Source organism: Parus major, chromosome 10 (assembly GCF_001522545.3).
Source record: "Parus major isolate Abel chromosome 10, Parus_major1.1, whole genome shotgun sequence".
Taxonomy (NCBI): domain Eukaryota; kingdom Metazoa; phylum Chordata; class Aves; order Passeriformes; family Paridae; genus Parus; species Parus major.
This window is the reverse complement of record NC_031779.1, coordinates 11,973,750-11,993,836: the sequence shown is the minus strand read 5'-3', so window position 1 is coordinate 11,993,836 and position 20,087 is coordinate 11,973,750. Positions and strand designations below refer to the sequence as shown.

At 40.6% G+C, this 20,087-nt stretch overlaps 1 protein-coding gene across 1 annotated transcript in view; it reads right to left on the bottom strand.

Annotated features, from left to right (window-relative positions):
* The window catches only part of CTXND1 (cortexin domain containing 1), a 34,686-nt gene extending 19,904 nt beyond the window's left edge, over positions 1 to 14,782 (bottom strand). The window contains exon 1 of the mRNA XM_033517067.1: positions 14,371 to 14,782. The gene's annotated coding sequence lies outside the window, so the exon portion shown is untranslated. The remainder of the gene's footprint in view (positions 1 to 14,370) is intronic.
* Positions 14,783 to 20,087: the final 5,305 nt, after the last annotated feature.

The window sequence follows — 20,087 nt, the reverse complement described above, 5'->3', positions numbered from 1 at the left end:
TGCAGTTTTCGTGCAAGGGTTTAAGCACATGCCTGGTTTTAAATAGGTACTAAGGGCAGACCTGAGAATAAAACAGTGAGGACAAGATATATAATTGCATTTAGGTTCCTAATTTCTTGTAGACTTGTTTAACACTTCACAGATTCACAGAATGTTCTGAGCTGGAAGGGGCCCATGAGGATTACTGAGTCAAGCTCTTGAGCAAATGGTCCACACAGGGATTGAGCCCATAACCTTGCTATTATCAGCACCCTGCTCGAACCAACTGAGCTAAGACTTGAGTGAGAACAGGGGTTTCTAGGCAGGATTCAAGAACCAATTTATTCCTATGCCTTTGACTTTTAACCTAAGTGCAACTAATATTGTCAGATTTGAAGTATGTGCTTGGATGTCACCTGGAATTGCCTGTACCTTGCAGCCTCAGTACTGGACATGGCACTTCTCCCAGTCTCCACCTTTACTGCTGAATGTTGAGGCAGAGAATTGAAGCATTGCTAATTAAAGTAGGAAGGAACTTTTCAACTTTAAAAATTAATGCATTTACCTGGAATCCTCCCAGAAATTCAGATTGTTTCCTCATACCTCAAGAAACAGTAACCATGTCTTTCTTGTAGGTTAATGTGCATGAATTAATTTTAATCCTTGTGATAAGTGACATAAGATTGAGCTAAAAAAAAATTAAATCATAAATCTGTGCTGACTGTGCATATTATTTTAAAAAAGGCTCAAAATAACTTGGTAAGTAAATGAATACAAAGCCTTTGACATCATGGGTGCTTCAGACTAACATCACACAGCTGCTAAAATGGAAGTTTGTCATCCCAAGTATTAAATGGAAGGAAGGTCAGAGAAATTAATTAAACAAATATATAGGAAGCCTGACCTAGCAGTCATTAGAAACTCAAATCAATGGGTATTTGTCTTGCAGGACAAAACCATTACTGCTTACAGAAACATTAAAGAACCATGGACTTAGACCAAGTAGATAGAAATCTATTTTTGAAGGCTTTTCTTCCTAGCACAGGACGTTTTCAAGAGCATTTAATTGCACTTTTTCATTTTGGAACTGGATGGTAAATCCTATACCACATTGACTGAGACCACAGCCTCATAGAACTCCTGCAGCAGCATTTGCCCTAAACAACAGGAAATTTGTCAATGCCTGACTTTATTAATATGAAAGCAAGAGCTCTTGTAGCTAAAAGAGAATTCCCTGTGATAAGTCTTTGGCCAGGGTTGTAACAAGCTCCATTCTAAGTTTCAAACTGCAGTGATGTTAGCAAATGGCAGAGCCAGCCTTGGCTCCTGGGATGTGCTGAAGTTGTGAATGGCAATTCTGTCACTGCCAGAACTCTGAAGACAGCACAGGCCAGACCTGGGAACATCCTCTGGATACCTGGAGTTCCATGTTCTTATCTTGGAGACATGCAGTAAATAACACCAACACATATTCATTTTTAGCCTTATTTTGCATCTTGGTGAGAGATTCCTGCCAGTTTCAATCATGTTGGGCTCATGTCTCTGAACCCTTTCCAAGAATGGCAGCAGTCATCTCAGGCTGCTGAGAGAGCTGAAAGGACATCTCATGTCATTGCTCACTGTAACACAGGCTGCTCTTAGGTCTCTGAATGATTTCTGTCTTTGTATTTCACAGGACACAACATCGGTAACTGCAGTTAGATGTTTCAAGTGCTTATCTTTTAAGGAGAAAAACTACTTAGCTTTCAGATTTATCTGCTTATGGCCTACATGGTGCTAGATCCTAATTGTAGGTAAAGTTCATCAAATGCTGGACTTGTGACAATAATATAACCTGGGAGTGTTTCACTGGAAGCTCTGAGCAGTGACTGGGAATAAAACTTCTCCCTGGCTGATGTGGTTCAGCTGTAGATAAATAAGTACTATGTGCTTTGGTACATTCCCTGTGCATTCTGCTTCAGTGGTTCCCTTCCTCTTATTTTGATTTATTTTTTTTTTCTGGCATAAACTTAACATAAAGACAGAGCTGTGCAAACTTGATAACCTTAAGGAATTATTTGGGACACGGTGATGTAGGCATAATTCTCTCCTCCTGTATCCCCATAAAGAGTGAAGACCATAAATCACCTTCCATCTGCTCTGGCATGCAGTGGCACTCAGGAAATGCTATGCAGAGCTCTCCATCATGCAAATCTAGGCAGGGACCCTGTGGCCAGTGAAATCAGCAATGTCAAGACTTGCTTCCAAACAGCAAGCAAAGAAAACTAGAAGACTAAATCTTGATTCCTCATTCTTTTCCTGTTTTTTTTATTTTTAGGGGTGAGGGGGGGAGTGCTGGGAGCAGTTGGGTTTTTCTGTTTTTTGTTGGTTTTTTTTTTTTTTTTTTGAGGGGTGGGACTTGTTTTGTTTTGGTTTTTTAAATGCATATAGAAAAGAAACAACGCCTGCATGTCCTACAGCACCTATCTATTGGTCTGCTTTTACCATAAAAACATCCTTTTCCTCATTTGACCACCTCTGAACTTGGTGAATTTTATGAATCCTGTTTTAAAATATGTGAGAACTGAACTGTGTATAATACCAGCTTATTTTTGAGGAGGGATAGGTGAGTGGGGTGTGATTTTTAAGAGAAAAGCTTCTTTTTAGAGGTCTGACTAAAGTGGTTCTCCACTCTGTCTGAAAATGTGCACTCAGAAACTTTAAACTACAAACTGTAATATTCAGTTGTTAAGGCAGCAAATTATGTGAGCAGGGTGTTGTACTGCTGTGATTTGAACACCTTGGAAATGCTGAGGCGTATTAAAATATTTTGAAGACATTTAATGAATAATAAATGTATTTATTATTGCTCTGCCACTCAAGCAGGGAAAACAACATCAGCTTGCATGAAAATACATCGGCAACTGCTCTGCAGCAAACAGAAGTTGATTATACACAAATCTTTCCTGTGGCTGGGGTAGAAGTATTTTCTTCAATGCCTTTTACACATCATTCCTTCCTTTTTGCAAAGGAGAATTGTGGTTTTCCCTCTTTGCATGCACTTGCACTTCCTCGCCTTTTTTAGTTCCAGCAACTGGAAACTATTTCTTCCTTCTCCTTTTTTTGTAACCTGGTGAAAAAGTGCTTTTATTCCTTGACAAATTCCTTTTCTAAACAGTAGCCAGCAAGGACTTTACGGGGCAGTGATTTTCACAGCACCCTTTCAGCGTCCCCGGAGTCGTTCTGCCGTACAAGCAAATGCAGCTCAGTGTTTTTGAAAGTAAATGACTTCAGATTTTCTGCTCTCTACTCACACCAGTGTTTTAAGCACAGCTTCTCAGAAAGTTACGGAGATCTAAAAATATATCTGAAAGAAGGAGTTATATAGAATCATCTTTGCTATTTTGGTGTGATTGTTATTCATTCAAGCACATTCTCGCCTGCTAAATGTATTTTTAAAGGAGCTTGGGTAGTTATTTAACACCCTGCATGTTAATTTGTTTATGGGCCCCATAGGCAACATGTTAATGCAAGTTTATATTAGCAAGAGCTGTGTGGGGAAAAAAAAAAAAGTGCTAATACATTGAGACGAAACTGTAAGAACAGAAATCAGAAAATTTTGCTGAGCAAATCTGTTTGGAAATAGAATTCATCCTTTGTATTCAGTTCTTCAAATAGAGCAGGAGGAAACTCCTTAAGATAACCTTACAAAGAGATCAGCTGGGGGGGAAAAACACTGTACTTAGCCCATGTTATATTATAAAAGTAAAAAAATTGTAGAAACTTGATTGTTCCTCTCCTTTTTACTCTGACATAAATTGCAGTTAGAGCATTTACTGATTTTTATTTCATGATAACACAAATATGGGAAACAATATAGTAAGTACTGGACCAGATCCCACTTTCCTCACCTCTACATGTTTGATCTTCTAATTTTATTCCTTATTTTAAAATTCTCTTTGATTTGGCTTTCAAGGTGAGGAATATTCTTGACAGCAGCAGGGACATGGCACAGCAGCAGGACTGGCACAGCCATCTGAACCTTTTCTGGAGCTGCTCCTGCTTCTTCCTCTCTCTTACAATAGCATTTTGCAAAAATCCATTCTTTTAGAGACTAATGCTTTAATAATGGAGGAAAAACAGAGGTTTGGAATAGACTGTTGTTTGCTGCTATGAATAAGATGGGAGATTAAATAATAGATCATGCACAGAAAAGGTTGAAAATTAGTCTAATCACTCAAAAATTCTGAAGGAACAGCTATTCTTATTTTCCCCTGCTGTGTCTTATGGTTTAAACTGTTTCAAAAAATGCTGACTTTCTCTATGCCATAGAACTTCAAAATATTTCAGAGAAGTGCTGTTGGGCAGCTGTGTAATGAAATTACTGTCTGCTTTCAATCATATATTCTGCTGCTGTCCAAAGATCATTTTCTCTCAGGACACCCACAGAATTTAATAGAGCTGGGGGAGAAATTTTTCTTTTCCTGATCAAACTTATCACATTTCCCAGACAGTCAATGGGTGAGACACTTGGATTGTGTGGTGAAGAGGGGGAGAAGCAAGGAAAATGTCCTGGCCATGGAGCTGGGGCTCTAGTTTGGTGCTTTAGGATTATTCTTTCCACAAGCCCCTTCCTCCCTGAAGAACTGAGCACCGTGGTGGTGCTGCTCTAACTCTGGGTGAGGCAGTCCTGGTTTTCCTGCAGAAAACAGATTTGAAGCACTGTGTCTGCTGTGTTGGCTATGGACCATGATCTTTTCTCAGAGGAACAGTGATGGCAATGTTCTTTGAGAGGTTCCCAGAACTCCTCTGCCTCTTCTCCCCCCATTCCTGAGAAGGGTGACCTGGAATTACCAGCTGTGTGATTTTGGAGTTAGGGTGTTGTTCCTTGCTCTTGGAGAAGACGCTTTGAGCTGATGCTGAGCCATTTTGAGGAGCTCTGTGTGCCCCCAGACAAGGTCACTGTGCCCATCTCAAACCTTGCCACTTCACACCCCTGGATGTTCTCAGAGCCGTGGTGTCCTCCAGACACGCAGCTCCTGCACCTGCCACTGCTTAAATATCCATAATTATCTCCTTAGAACAGACCTAACCATGCTGCAAAACATTTTGCATATCATGAACTTTGTGTGAGCAGATGTAACTTGCAAATGGAGGAAGAAAGATGTTGCAGAAAACTTCTTTTTGTTTGTTTGTTTGTTTGTTTTTTAAAGAAGGAATAAAAAGTAGGTGAGGCAGCACAGATTCCTGTTGTTTAGTGTTTTTCTCTCCTTGTGGGGTGACTTCTTCCATTGCCTCCTGTTATGTTTACTAATGTGTAGCTTAAATTATCAGTTAAGCCACCTCTCAATTTAGCCAAAGGTTTTAATGTAGGAACATAAGGAGATTACAGGAACAAATTGTCAGGAGAAAAGAAAGCTAAAGACAACGGTTCTGATCCCTACACAAATAAGGAAACAAGACTTTCTTTACACAGAGTATCCCATTCTTACCAAGTCAAACAGAAAAAATTCTGCTAGACTGCCAGTGTTATTTCCTTCTCTGCTATTGGTTTTAAAAATGCTTCAGGCATAAATGTTTTGCAGATACTTGCTTTAAGATACAAATAGTTGTCCAAATGCAAATAGGAAAATACAATATTTTTTTTCCTAGGAGATGGAAAATCACTTGGAAAATTCTTCTGCACTGTGTCCAAAATATCAGCAAAGCATTTGTGCACTTCAGTGTCTCAAGGCAATGTTCTGAGAACGATGCCAACCATCATTGATTTCCATTTCGGAAAGATTCCTTTAAAAAAGTGTTTTGGTCTGAACAAAAGTGAGCATAAATTTTTTTCTCAATGTTCCCATGCTCACTCTCTGACAACTATCCACATAAAAGCCTTCTCTTTGGTGGGAGGGTAGTAGGAATGCAGAAAGTCACAGGTTAGTACAAAAAGGGTGTTTGTTTTGCATGTGTGTGTTTTCTGGCAGTGTCCAACACTCCCCTGCCCACACAGGCTGTCACTTCAGCATCTCTTCAGCCCCACACCTGAGAAGGGTGGGCTTTGAGACCCTGACAAGTTCAGCTGGCTCAGAGCTAGACCTGGGATTACCCCTTTGTGACATTAAAATGTCAATAATGTATGCACCAACCTTGCCAAATCTCTCTCTGTCCTCTGCTTAGAAAGCGTTGACTCCACAAAACCTCCTTTTAGATGCCAAATTCATTTATTTCAATTCCTGTGCTGGAGTCAGCTTCCAAACAGGCTCCACAGCATTTTGCTACAGCTCCTGCTTCCAGTTGGCCAAGCTTTGAAGTGCACTAGAAAGGCTCATATGTTCCTGGAGATGAAAAGTTTCTCTTTACTTCATTCACCTGAAAAAATGGCTTTCTAAGCTGTTCTGGAGCTATTTCCAGCAAGGTTCATGTCAATGTGTTTCTGTTATTACTGTGGCATAGCACATAACGTGGCCATAACTGCAGATGGGGTAGGGAACTTCAATAAAAAGTATTACTTCCAGTGTGGTAGGGTTATTATTATGTTTCCAAGACAGCAGGAAACCAAGGTCATGCATCTTTAGAAGCTACCACTTGTCAGCCCAGACAGAGTAACACACTGCCTATGAGCTCTAGACCCTCTCAGAAAACCAAATAAGTTTAAATCACTAAATCAGAGCTCATAAAAAACCTCAGCCTAGGTTGGTTGCTCCTGTGGTTCCCTTACACAGCCAGTCTGTCCCTTCCAGTGTTAAACTATAACTCCTGTGAATTTTAACTAAGAAGAATTCAGTCTGGTCCTCTGCTTCCAAACTGCCCAGTGAAGCCACTGGAGCACATAGGAATGGTTTTGAGGGCAGCAGGTTCACATATACACTTAAATTTTGAACATATGGGGCCAAGTTGCTATGACAGCAATGGTAACTGCGGGGTAAAGGGTGAGACTGATCCCTGGTATTTGCAATCTGTAGGCTGATAAGTTTCACCTACCACAGGTGCAGCATGTCCAGACATCTGAAACCCAGGCAAGCATCACAGAAGAGTTTGTTCCATCATCAGTAGAAGGACACTTCAGTGCTATCCAAAGGGAAAAAAAAAGCCCAGCAGTCAGCTGAGGTGTTTTCTTATGGATGGTGACTGATTAAATATCACCTGAAAGCATAACATCACTTTTAAAGCAAGATGCCAGGTGCAGGGGAACCAGAAAGCTGTTCTGTCAGGTCAGACAGAACATTTAGCTCAATCTCCTCTATTTAATCTGTGCCTCCCTTGCCCATGGGCAGGGGTAGGGAGCAATGCTTGTGAGGTGCTATTCTTTCAGGTCTGCAGGCTCAGGGAAGGAAACTCAGAGTGTTAAAACAAAAAAGAGAAATAGAAAAGCTCTGACCTTCTTTTGTTTCATGAGAAACTTAGTATGTTGTCTTTATAACATAGACAAATGCTACAAAAATCTTGTGTTGTTTGTGGGCTCCAGTGGCTCCCAAGTCCTTCTCAGCAGCCTTTTTTAGTGAGCAGCTGGTGGAAACCCCAAAGATGAACCCCAAGGTTTGCATGTGTGTGTGTGCACTTGTACACAATTATAAATTAAATACCCTCTCTGTATTTTTACCTCTACTCAACCTCTTCCTCTCCCAGGCAGTGATGGTTTCTGTACAGATTGTGCTTCCTAACAACTCAAGAGGGTCCTTTTAAGTCAATCCCATTGTCACAGGGCAGTTTTGGAGACAAACACTGATGTCAGCCACTCCCTGACAGGTTGCTGTGCAAGAGAGCTGGAAATGAAGCAGGACATGAGTGCACCCCTTCCTGGGCTGCTTCACCAGGAGAAACAGGGGTACCCAGCTGGGACCACTGCCTTTCCTCTTACATTTGAGACAGAAAATGCCTTAGCACTAAGTGATGCTTAAGGAAACTTACTGCAGAATATATGCTGCTTGCATTTTCTTTCCAGATCTTGATTTATTTGGGGTTTTTTTTGGGTTTTACTTCTTTCAGAGACTCTGCTTCATTTGTATGCACTTATTATTTCTCACCAAAATCTTGGTTTTACAAGGATTATATGAAGGAAATGTTTTAAATATAAAAAAAAGAGACACATTCCTTTGCTGGTTTTCTCTACATTTTGAGATCTAAGGATGTCCAAAAGGCTTTTTAAATCAAATCCCAAGTTATGGAGTATTATACAAAACACCCTCCCTAGGTGCAGTATTTCTTCATAAGAAAAGTTACTCCACCTACTTTAATTCTGTCTGCAACCAAATTTTACTTCTGCCTGTATTGTGCTTTCATTCCTCTTCTAAAATATTATTTCCTCTGTTCTGCACAATTTAAATCAAGGCAATATTAGAAAACAAGAGGATGGCACAAAACTTCATTTTCTGTATCTGCCCAGCTATGAATGTTCCATGTGTGTGGGACTTTAGGCAAATAAAGGCCCTGAGGGGAGCTGGGTGTTGCTGCTCACCATGGCCAGGGTTTGCAAGGTCATGAGCTCCTGCACTTCTTTTTTTCTGCATCATAAACATCACTAAAAATACTCCCAATATTCTTTCCATAGAAGTCTTTTAGGTGCTGATGCAAAGCCAGTGGGAGTCTCCTCACTGCCTTCTGTGGGTATGGGATCAAGACCCAAAGCAGAAGGCAGCTGGGGAAAAACTCCTTCACAGATGCAATTCTGAGTTTGTTTTGGTTTGCTGTTTTTTTTTTTTTTTTACTTGCTATTACCAACCTGTTCCCATTCTCCAGGCAATTCTTAAAAGAGCTCATTACTAAGATGTGGCAGAAGGAAAATGAAAGCAGGTGTTTCCAAACAGGAGAATCTGCTTCTTCCCAGAAAATACCCATAGTGAACATGGAGATGAGAACTGTCAGTGCTGTCATGGTGTGACAGAGTCTGAATGGGAGAGAATATAATGCAAGTCAACTTTGGTGTGCTGACCAAATATAGCACATGAAAAGAGTAAGGAGAGATATTTCTGAATACTTTTGCAGCTGAACAAGAATTGGATCAGCTTTACTTGGGTATTTCCTTTCTGGCTGCCTTTTGCTTGCAACTTGCAAAACTGCAGTGATGATACAGTGAACTCAGAATATAATCCAGAAAACACCATTTTCTGGTGGTTTGCTGATGAAGATGGTAGAAAATCTCTCAATTTTTCTTCCTGGGAAACATTTCTGCTGGCTGTAAGACACAAAGATGGTCATGTAATATTGTAAAAAATAAAAACAAAACAGAAGCAAGCAATGTTTTGTAAAGTTATGATTCTCAATTTAGGGATTATTTAAATGTTAACCTTGTGTGATTTTCATAGGCGGTGATGCTTTAGAAGCTCTGCTGAGGTTACTGTGCAAGGATATAAAATTCTTTATTCTAAAACACTCTCATATGCTTGAAGATGAAAGCTTTGAAGCATAAATCCTTAAGAATACCCCAAAATGAAAGACAAAATGAATGCAGTGTTTATTTTTTCAGAGTTCAGTCTTTTTGTTTTGGTTACTTTGAGTTTCTTGACTTTGAGCAATTAAGACTTATCATTATTTGAACTTCTAAAAATGTGCGACACTTTCCTGACAAGATCTTACTGACAAAAATTGTCTCCCTCTGTGTTGGGAGCTGAGGTTTCCTATTCTTCTCATTCCCACTGTTTTTCATAGTCTCTGGTGTGACTTTTGGCTCATGGCTCTCACCAGGCTTTTTAAAAATCACCTCCCTGGAAGTGTTCTAAGAGAGGTTGGATGGAGTTCTGAGCATCCTGGTCTAGTGAAGGTCCCTTGCCCATGGCAGGGAGCTGGAATGAGATGAGCTTTCAGGCCCCTTCCAACCCAAACCACCTGTGATTCTACAATTGATCTCCTCCCAGATGAATTATGTTCAGACTGAGGGCTGAATTCTAACCTAACCTGGTGAAAATCCAAAACAATTCTGCAACATATGGTGTGATATGGTTATTTGGTAAGAAGTCATAGATATATTGGTGATGCTGATAGAGGGAGTGGGAGCTTGAATTTGAATAAGGAAACAAAATTGGATGGGTGACATCAGCTGCCTTGGACTGGTTTATGAGACAAACTAAATGTGTGAAGCAGCAAATTCTCCAGTGATCGTGAAATCAATCAGATGAGGCAGGGAGAGAAATGGAAGGCTTTTCCATCTAAAGGTAGTTTAGATTTGCATGGGCATGTGATTCTTTACAGCCATCAGCACTGATTGAAAGTCTAAAGCAAAGCCTTGAAGAAAAACCCGTGATTTATGATAATAAGAAATAAATCGTTCCCTGTTTCTAGCAGAAGAAATGTGAGCATCTGTGTTTTCAGCAACCTTCTGTCTCATTTCCTCATCTTTCCCTCTGAACAAAGTCCTGGCTGACACTGGGGGATAAAATGTTCTTCCTGTCTAGGAATCTCTGGCTGATTACTATGAATCCTGAGTATCCATGGATAGGATCCTCAGAGGCTTAATCTCCCCAGGGCTGGATGAAATAGATTTGAAACTCAAATGCTAAAATAATACTGAGTAGAGGTGTGTGTCTCTGCAGCCATTGTTCAAGCACACCCTTGTTTAGTTCACACACTGTTTCCTTTGTATTTGTGTCCAAAAGGGAAGAAAAGATCATCAAAGATTCCATGAACTCATGAAGATTCAGAGCTGAGCACATGGCATTTGGAGTTTCTTCCAGATGTTTCAGTGAAAATCAGATACTGATTTGCAGTTTGTTGCTCATGACTAAGTTTGTTAGAATACAGACTTCCACAGCCTTCTTTTAAAGTTCACTGTCTTGAATTATCCTCCAAAGAGCCAGATGCCAGAATTCTTGCCTAAAGCTTTAAGGAATATTTGCAGAAAGTGATGGAACTGTGGGCCAGCTCTTCTGCACTTTCTGAAGGTCGCCCTGCCTTACCCGGTACACTTTGAAGATACTTTGCCAGATATTGTGTGTGATCTTTCTGATTCTGCATGGTTTTTGTGTTGTTTTTTTAAATCTACACTTTTTGAATAGCACTTGGGAAAGGCAGGTACCTCATTTTTGCTCCTGTTTTAAATGACAGCTCAGGCTGCAGGCTTTAGGAAGTACTCAATCTTAGTCCTTTAATCCTCCTTGAATGCTACTGCACTGCTGCTTCACTCACAGTAGGTTCTGGGGTTTGTGTGGGTGTGGAAAGTGGAGAGTCATTGAGGCAAATGAAGTATCCTGAATTGTAGCTATTACAGAGTATTAAGTAATTGCCCTTGGAAAGAAGTGATAGTAGAAAATAATAGCATATTCATTTTGTTGTTGAAAATGGACTGTCTAAGTATATATCTGAAAATCCCAATTAAACTCAATCTTGATGCTCACAGCAGATAAGTATAATGAAGATTCTAAGAGATTTTCTTTCATACATATGAATAAAATAATTACTATGCAGCATATCTAAGTAGTTGATGCCATCAGAAAGTCTACCCTTGAAAAACAAGAAAGGAGGAAAATGTCCTTTCTTTTGTAGTCAGAAAGAAAGTATTGACTATGTATGTGGCACATTTTGGATGTCACTAGCTGTAAGATGTATTTCTTTATAAACATGACAGTTCTACTAAGAATGGTACAAAAATTCTCTGCTCTTGTATGAACACAGCTAAACTTATTTCTTTGGGAACGTGCTGAATATTGTGTTTTTAATGTAACATCAGCTGTGCCTGGTGCAACAATGACACACACTTTCACTGGGCTTTGAAATTATGCAGTATGTTTATCCACCCACTGGATATTCCTTTATCCAGTTCTGTACTGGAAGTTTTGCCTCTGGTACTTAAATGACAGTCGTATTTCTTACTGTCAGGGAAAGCTGTCCGTGCTTCTCCGTGTCAAAAACTGGTAGAAAATACAGTGATGCAAATGAAAGTAGTTCAGGTGACTACAAATGTTGAGCAGCTACTCTTCATTAATTAAATTGACTTCCAGCTCATTACTGGCAATGTAGGACAAAATTAGTAAGCTTCCCTTTGCGTGTTTCTCTCTCAGGTTGTGATGCAATAAAGTGAATTTGACTTCTGAGGCAAGGCTCCTGCCAGGGTTACTTACAGACAAGATGAGGTGAAACATTTGTTTATTAATATGCTTATTCTAGACAGAGAAATTAGATTTTATACCTAATGTTCTCCATTTTATATTTGACATGAACAATAATACTAGGCAAATAATTCTGAGGTTCCAGTTCAGGAAACACATTTTGATTAAAGACTCAGAATTGCATGAAAGCATAAAACCAGACATAATCATTCTTTTTGTCTTGTGATTCTCATTATGAATCCAGTGACTTTCCAACATCCAAGTCTTTCTTTTCATTTCTTTCCCTCCCCTGTTTTGTACCTCAGAGGAAATAATTTGAAAACAGTAGCTTGTTAAATTACTGGAGTTAGTTTACCTGAAAATATCTGATGATAATGTCATCAAAACTGCACACTCTGAGCACGTTTTAGTTACAGGTAAAATCCCTGCTCTCTCCTCATGACTGATATACCAACTCTAGCTTTATAATGCTCAGTCAGAGATATCTTATAATAAATTCTCATATCTTCCAAGTTTGCTGCTGGCTTTGCTGGAGAGCTAGATGGAGAAAACAGGGGCAGATGAGGCACACAAGGATTGTGAACCTGTGACTGGAAAAATCACACTGACCTTAGCTCCAGGTCCTTAAATGAGAACAACTCTAGCACCTATCAAAGGCTCCTAAACAGAGGGGAAAAGTCAGGATTGGAGAGAAAAGGAGGGGAGCAGATCAGATTCAGATGTGATCCACCCTCCTGGTAGATTTGCCCATCTTCAAAGTTCTACAGCTAATGAAGAATAATTATCACTTATTAATTTTGCATTATTTTAGCAATTGCAACTCAATAGCACCATATGTCACAAGGCTTCTCTTAGATGAAAAGGAGAAAGTTGTCTTGACTGCAGCGCCAGAGGAAATATCTCTTTTCAGCACCTGAGCATTGATCTCAAGGAGAAAACTCCAAGACACGCATGTTGCACGGGAGTGAAAAGATGCCATAACTTCCAGGGTATTTTTCAGTCTCATCAGCTGTGCCTGGGACTAAACATTACACACATCCTCAGCAGCATCTCTGCAAAAACTCTTTTAGAAGCTGAGCTTTATTTGGCTAATTTTTTGAGAATTATCCCTTCAAATTAGTGGCACTACAAATTTTGCTCAAAACTAAAATGACAGGTATATCAGAGGAATATTTCTTTCTTCATTAGGTGAACATTTTACAAGAACTAAATAAACCCCAACTTACAAACAAATATTGAGTGGGAAAACCAAAGAATGGTTTCATTAGTGCTCCTTTACAAGAGACCAATGGCTATTTATTATTGACATTTGGCAGAGCAGCAGAAACAGAATCCCTAACTTTTGGCAGTTGCATGTACTGCTATCTTAAAAAAAAATTCACATATTATATTGCCTTAAAGAGTTAAACATGCCTGAAGCCCAAAATGGCATGGAGGCTGAAGGCAGGCAGTTATCCTAAAGCCAGAGCTCGTAAGTCACTGAGGAAGCTGTACCAAGAAACCAGAGGAATAAAGCTTGGTGTTAGTTTCAAAGTAACAGAAAGAAAACTCTATGGTTAAATTTGCTTTAAATGCTGCACAGATCTTTCCAAAGGCCTGCAATTACTGCCCAAATGCTAATTTTGCAAACACTTTCAAACAATGTAAAAATCCCTCTTCATATAAAGCAAACTTTAACTCATGCTTTCCCTCCCCTGCTCAGTACAAACAGAAAGCTGCTACTGCAGAGCACAGAAACAGAACATCAGAACCTGAAGAAAGCCACAGCTAGGCTGTGATAAAGTACTGCTTACAAACATTTATCTACCAAAAAAGCATCTGCAATTCCAGAGCACAGTGAAGAATTTACCACAAACTAGAAATTAGCCGTATCTGCTGAAGTGAAATAAAAGTATTACCCACCATCAGGGCACTCATTCACATGGTTTCAGTCTACAATTCATCATTACCCAAAGGCACAGCCCCTGTAAATCCAGCATCAGAGTACCCACTACTAGTACAGAAAATAGTTTGCTCCCAAGCACAGGAAACATGCTGCATGATTAAGGAGAGCCCAAATTCCCGCTGACATTAAGTTATTAAGCACCATCTCTGTTCAAACAGTGTCAAAGATGAGCACAGAAAGCCCCCCAGAGCGAGCAGTCCTAGTCCAGCACAGGACATAGAGCAAGCACTGCCCTGCAACACCCCCACAGCCACATAAAGCAAACACACAGTCCCTGGCTAAATCCACTCCATCCCTTCCTTTAGAAACAACAGCAAGAATCATGCAGCCCTGACACTGCTCCGGGGCTGGAGGCTGTGGCTCTCCCAGCACAAGCTGCAAAGGCTCCAGCTCCTGATGAGCCCGGGGAAGCGGTGCCTGCTGCAATATCCCAGCACTTACTGCATTGCTTCTCAGAGAGGCTGCTCCTCCCGGGCACACATGGCTCGCTCAGCCGGAGCCTTCTCTATTCAGCACAATTCGGCTCCAAAGTCTCTGCATGTGGAGGGGAATTGCCCGTGCTCGGAACCGGGGGTTTCTGGCTGCAGAGGCTGCTCACCCTATCCATTGCCTCTGGTGTATGCTAAGTAAGCAATCCCCTGGGTCTTCATAAGGAGAGGATGAAGAGTCACAGCTTTCGAGAGCAGATAAGGTGTTCTGCCGAGAGCCTCTGTGCTTCCATGGCATTTTAAAGGCAAAGGGGCTGGGGATGCTTCATCTTGCTTTCCAGTTCTGTATCGTGCAAGTTGTCATATTCTGCAACTTACAGTGGAATTCCCAGCCAAACACGAATTTGTACAATTCAAGTTAACAATAGAAATTCAAGCCAATGCATTTTTAAACGTTGAGGAACGCACTCTGTCAATTGAAGTAAATCTTCTGTTTTTCAGAAGTACAAGTGAAGGGGAGGGGTTTCCTAGCTCTGAAATGCACTGTACCAACCCTGCTGGGTACAGTCAAAAAGTAGTAGCCTAAAACTTCACGGATTATCATCTCAGATTTAACAGGCTCCAAGCACCGCTCTAGGCTTGAAGGGGGGACTGTCACCCTTGTCCTTTGTCTGCAGAGTGTCTGTCACTTATGGGGGCTCCTGCATGAAGATGGGGCAGAATTAATGAGCAGTAACAATAAAAAGGCAGAATGACCAAGAGTCACAGTGCCACTATGTTCTCGTTAGGGCCCCCAGTTTTTCCACTGTCCTGAGATGCTTGGCTCAGTGCCTTTGGGGAGCTGCAGCTGCTCTCCCCATAACCAGCTGGAGTGAGGTGTATGTGCGAGCAGATTTGTGATGCTGAACCACCGCCTGCTCCAACCCTGACCTTCAAAAGGGCTCCCAGGAGAAAAACCCCATTTTGGGGCCATGCTTACCTGTTACCCAGGCCTCCTGCAAATGCTAATGGTGCCTAACCATGTGTGGCAAATCCGTGGAAACAAACACTTTGCAGTCCTGCGGGCAAAAACGGGGATGTTTTCTCCGCATAGGCACTCCCAATAGATAACACAGCAATCATTAATAAACATTTCCTAAGACCAGGTGCTGTGTAAGGTGTTAATCCTCTCATCCCCCAGGCCTCTTGGGCAGGGGAGATGTTCTCTGCCACTGCTGGGGACATCAAGATACCACGAGAAGAGCAGCAGCCTTTTGTTGGTGAGGGAAAGTTTTGGCCCCCTTAGCAAAGGCTATGAACATCCCCAGGGGCTGATCATCCTTTCAGATAGCACAGGGAAATCCCAGCCACCAAAACAGTGTAGCTAATAAATTTTTCAGGATTATTAATTGGATTCTTTAGAAAAAGGGCAGTCAAGGACAGGCATCTCGAAAGAGCCCATTTCCCCTTTGAAAAATGTTTTATTAGCTGGATTTCAGTTTCTTCTATAATTTCTATATAAATGCAGCTTTCTATGATACCTGTCAGCAACACTGGTCCTGTACCTATTGTTTTCTGTGCTATAATTTCTGCCTGTGAAAATGCCAAAAATACTCAGTCTTGCTGGCTGACAGATGTTGCTGGGAAGGTGCTGCTTTGCACTTTCACAGAAATAACACCTTGGAGAAGAGGGGAAACCAGCACATATCAGTGTCAGCACCAGTGGATTCCCATGAAATGAGAAGACAATTCTGTAGTAGCAAAACTGACCTTTTTTTCTCACTCTTGTGCTCACAGCTGTGTTTAGCACCTCAAGGTAACAAATTTGTTGAGTCATAGAAAGCAAAAACCAACAAAGCTGCCTTGAATTTTAAGTTTGTTTTGTATCATAATTATGTATTATGTGCGCGTCTTTACTTTTAAAATGCAGACAAGGCACAGTCCCTGTCCCAGGGAGTATCCAGTCAAGGCACACAAAATGATGCAGACATAACAACCAGGATTGCCAGGTGACAGCCTTATTGCAAGCAAAGCAGGAAAACCTGGGTGGATCTGGGAGCTGCAGTATTGGTAGCAGAAACAATTAATTCACACTGAAGGTCCTCAGCCTTTATTGGACCCTGTAGAAAGGTGCTCAAATTTTCCTCTTTATTCCTGCCTCACCCTTTTGGAGTATATTGATCCTTTGAGTAAATCCATTTACTTTCTTTGGTTGGGGGATAAGCTGTAATGGATTTCTTTAAAGTATGAGTTGAACAAAAAAAATCAAGTCAGCACCGTAATTAAGTGTGGACCTTCTCAGCATTCCAGGAAACACCAGCCCTGGCCTTGGGCAGATAAGTAGTTATTCTAACAAGCATAATAATCTCATGTTCTGGAGCTGTGGTGAGGGAAAGATGATAGATTTCAGTGGATAATTTTCCTTTGGTTTTCTGGGCTCCTTGCCTCAGTTCAATAACGCAGGAACTCTGCTATGCTAACACATCACATCACTTTCTGTTGGTAACAGTATTTTAAACCCTGAAAACAAAGAAGCAGGCACCTGATTTACTGGGGAGAGGCACAAAGGATGACAGCAAGGATGTACTCAAAGCCAGCAGGAGACACTGAAAACCTAAAAGCATGGTTGTGCCCTCACCCAAAAACCCCTCAAAACAAAAAGAAACAAAAAAATGTCGTTGCAGTCATTTCAATAAAAAGCAAATATGTTGTAAAATAAGTCTCCCATTTAATGACAGACCAATAAATAGCCTGGAAGTGTGGGGCTGTCAGGTTGTTGTTGTATAGGGAGGTACCAGTGACTAAGAAGCAGTGTTGCACAAGATGATTTAACTGAGGAGCTTTTCCAAGCCAGCTGGAGAGTATATTGTATTTGCAAACTGCAATAAAGGAGAATTGAATTTTAACCTTCCTGCTAGAGAAATATAAAGGGTTATAATTGATTCTGGATGTGTAATAGTGAAGAGAGACATATAGTGCAGTGCTTGTCTGTGAGAAAAATAAACCAGTTCAGGTACGAATTTATGTTATAAATTTATTTGTCATAAATATATAAATATTTATATAGTAACAGTAAAGCTGTGTCAAGAACAGACTCTGTGCACTTTAAAAAAATTTGGAGCAGTCTGAATTAGCATTACAAGTTAATTGTGGCTGCATGGAATAGCCCTAGGAATATCCTGGGATAACTTGTGCAGTTACTGTACAGCAGGGTGAAGAGCATGGCCTGCACAGTGGGAAGCTGAGCTGCAGGCCAATGTCTGCAGGAAGATCACCCTGCTACTCCTCTTTCAGCTGGGCAAGAGAAAAATGGGGAGAAAGACACTGAACAAAGGCTGCTCAAGTCACTTGAGCCTGAGAGGTAAAAGAGAGCACAACTTCAGGTTACAAAAATCCAAGGGTGTTCTGTGCCTCCTTACAAAGCTAGGCAAAAGATCATCCTTTTTCGTTAGATATTGAAATAAGCTGTGTAATTTCAAATTTATTCTCTTACTTCATCTTTCAGCTGGCTCCATGGTCAGCTGCTCACTGCAACTATAGAAATCAAGGGCTAGAATAAGGACTTCCTTACTACACATCTCGTGACAGGAATTAGAGGAAAATCTGCCTGATATTGTGTCCTAGAAGAAAAAACAGTTATAAAAAACAGACATTTGCACATTAAGGGTCAGGACAATACTAGTTTCTTTTATGTGTGAGACCAGATTTCTGTCCACACTGAATTACCTTGTCACAGTTAAATTGTGTTTAATGTGTGAGAGGGACACCGTTTCCTACCTTTAGTGCTGATGATCTGTATTTTATTATATATTATATATTCCAGAATAATTTAACCTAAGATGAATAACAAAGACCTTAATTTTCAACATAAACATATAGCTACAAACTAATAATTTAGGAATCTACTTATTTCAGATGAATTTACCTGAATATGTCTAAATAGTCAGACCCTGTAAAAGCGAATGCATGGGAATTATGCTTGTCTCCTCTAGCAGGACATCCCCAAATCTTTCTTAAACACATTTCATTGTATTCCATTTGAGATATTACAGTTCTTGCAGATGAGGAGAAAAAGGAACTGAGTATTTAGCCAGCAAAGCATCTCATTTGAATTAGAGACATGCTTTCTAATTTAATGGGACATTTAACTGTGGGTATCAATATCTTAATTAGCTTATATTTTTCTCTTAAATTAGCAGATTCCATACTCTTCTATAAACTGTTTCAGCTTTTCTTCTTTACTTTCTCTGGCTGCACTTACTCTTACTGTACAGATAAAATGCATTATTTAATTCACAACTTTTCATCCATAATGTTTTTTGGTTAAACCCACAAATTCAAGTACTCTCCATACTCTTTGTATACACTTGTTCTCTCTCAGGTCAGGAATAGGAGAAATCCTCCTGTCACACAAATCCAGGTATGTCCCCAGTAAAACTGAAAGTGGGATCATGGCATTTGAACCCGATCTAATGGAATATTTAAAATAAATTTACATAAATTGTAGTCTCTGTGCCCAAAAAATGCATTAGATCCTTCACAGGGGATGAGAGGGCAGGCCCAGCCCTAAAAAACCCTTCAGTTTGGCAAAGATATGTGCTCTGAGGTGATGTGCTCTGGAGCCATGGGAAGCTGTGGTTTTGCATTTCAGGATGAGAGGGAAAAGAGCAGAAAGTTACTGAGGAAAGCAGATGATGTGAACAGAGAGGTATGCAGACAGCCCTGACTGTCCATGAGATCAGAGAATGTCTTTTCTCCAAACACATTTTGCATTTGGATCTTGCCACTGGAATTTTTGGGGAACTGACTCTGAAGGCTCATGTGTTCGTTTTGGAGGTGGTTTTGACTTGGAAAGAGGCTGTCATGGGCTGAAGGGTGGTTTATGTGGTGCAGGTTTGATTTTGCCAGCATGGGAAGGAGAACTTAAGGCAATTGAGGCAAGAGGCTGGAGGTACTGAGAGCCCCAAACAGCAGCTGAGGAGAGGGTGGGGGTGTGCAAGAGGGTGGTTTGGCCCTTGGATAGCCTGAAATAAAAAGTAAAGTCACACCTGGAGCGTGTGAACACACCCCAGCTATCCCAGACTATGCCAGGACAGAGGCTGGAAATTCACAGCCCTGATGAAGGTCATGGGATGAAGCCAGGACTGGTCACTGGTCTCTTACTGTCCTTCTGGGATAGTTACTCATTGCACAGCAGTGAGAGAAAACAAAAGTTTCTTTCCTGTTTGAATGGCATTAATTCTACCTATCAAGTTTCCTTTGGTCTTGAAAACTCTGAGGAATGAAACAAATTATTTTTTGTAGCCAGTCCCCAAAAGCCTCCAAGAGAATAAAAAGTGAATGGGATCTTCTGAGAAATATATTTTTTCTCTTTCTCCTGTGTCTTTGGGGAAATTCATGATTTGATGAGCTCCTTATCTGTGCATCTTTATTCTTATTCTCCTCAGAGCTGAAGTCAAACATTCAAAAGCCTGGGTCAAAAGAATTGCAATAGCAGAGAAAGCAATCTGTCTGAAAATTAAGGAGTTAGAAAAATGTGGTTTTTATGCAGCCAGCTTCTACAAAGAGAAAGGTGAGTGCAGGGCCTGTGCTGTGCCATTAATGTTCTTCTGACTTGATTTAGTCAGGAGCTGGCATGAGAGAGGAGTTCAGGTCTGAGGGTCCATAATGCTCTCTGAAGCTGTCTGACATGGCTGATGCTTGTCTTATGCCAGTAATGCTTTGAAGAATCTACTAAGAAATACTGATGAA